Source organism: Bison bison, unplaced genomic scaffold, assembly GCF_000754665.1.
Source record: "Bison bison bison isolate TAMUID 2011002044 unplaced genomic scaffold, Bison_UMD1.0 scf7180017862904, whole genome shotgun sequence".
NCBI classification, from domain to species: Eukaryota; Metazoa; Chordata; class Mammalia; order Artiodactyla; family Bovidae; genus Bison; species Bison bison.
In genome coordinates this window covers 29125-30544 of record NW_011493476.1, presented here as the reverse complement: position 1 = coordinate 30544, position 1420 = coordinate 29125, and positions in this window count along the sequence as shown.

Genomic DNA, 1420 nt, shown 5'->3' with positions numbered 1-1420 from the left:
AAAACTGAAACTTTATATCCATTAAATAACTGAAGTTGCTTTTTAAAATGTGTGTTCCATGGACTGTAATCATCTGGGAGCTTATTATAAATACAGCAGAGTCACAGATTAATATACTGAATCTGCATTTTAATAAGATGCTCAGATGATTTGTATGTAAAATAAATTTTCAGAAACCTGCTTTAATGAATATGTATTATTTTTTTCAGAGAAGATTATAAGAAATACTTGTTAATTTTGGAAAGTGGATTATGAAACTACAGTATAATATGATTCTTTTATCCCCACTTTGAGATATAATCAACATGGAGCATTTTATGTATTTAAGGTGTAAAGCATAATGATTTGATATATGCATATACTACCAAATGTTTACAACAATAAGTTTACTTAATATTCATCACCTCACATATGCATTTTTTTCTTTGATGAGAATTTTTAAGATCTGTTCTTAGCAATTTCAAATGTGCAATATAGTATTATTAACAAAAGTCATGTTGTATATCACATCTCCAGAACATACTTATTTTATAACTAGAAATTTGAACCTTTTGACCACTTTCATCCTATTCCATCTCCCCCACCCCTTACCTCTGGCAAGCACAAACTTGTTCTATGTATGAGGTTTTGTTTTTTAGATTCCCATGTAAGTGAGATCATATAGCATTTATCTGAGTATGACCTATTTTACTTACCATAACGCCCTCAAAGTTCAATTATGTTTTTGCAAATGGTAGAATTACCTTTTTCATGGCTGAATAGTATTCTAATAACACACACATATACACACATGCATATCACACTTTCTTTATCCATTCATCTATCAGTGAACACTTCAGTTGTTTCTATGTCTTTAGACCATAAATAATGCTGTAGTGAACATGGGGATGCAGATATCTATTGGGGATAGTGATTTCATTTCCTTTGACTAAATGCCCAGAAGTGGAATTACTGTATTATATGGTAGTTTTATTTTTTTAATTTTTGAGGAATGTCCATACTGTTTTCCATGGTGGATATAACAATTCATACTCCTACCAACAGTGCATAAGGGTTCACGTTTCTCCACATTTTTGCCAGCATTTTTTTATCTCTTGTGTTTTTGATGATAGTCATTTTAACAGTGAAATGACATCTTATTTGTGGTTTTGATTTGTGTTTTAGTGATAACTGTTGAGCACCTTTACATGTACCTGTTCACCATATGGATATATTCTTTGAAAAAATATCTACTCAGCTCCTTTGCCCATTTTTATTTAGATTATTGGTTTTTGTTTGTTTTCTGCTATTGAGTTGTATGAGTCCCTCATATAGTTTGATACCAGCTTCTTCTCAGATATGTGATTTGCAAAGATTTTCTCCCATTCCTTAGATTGCCTTTTCATTCTGTTGACCATTTCTTTAGCTGTGCAGAAGTCTT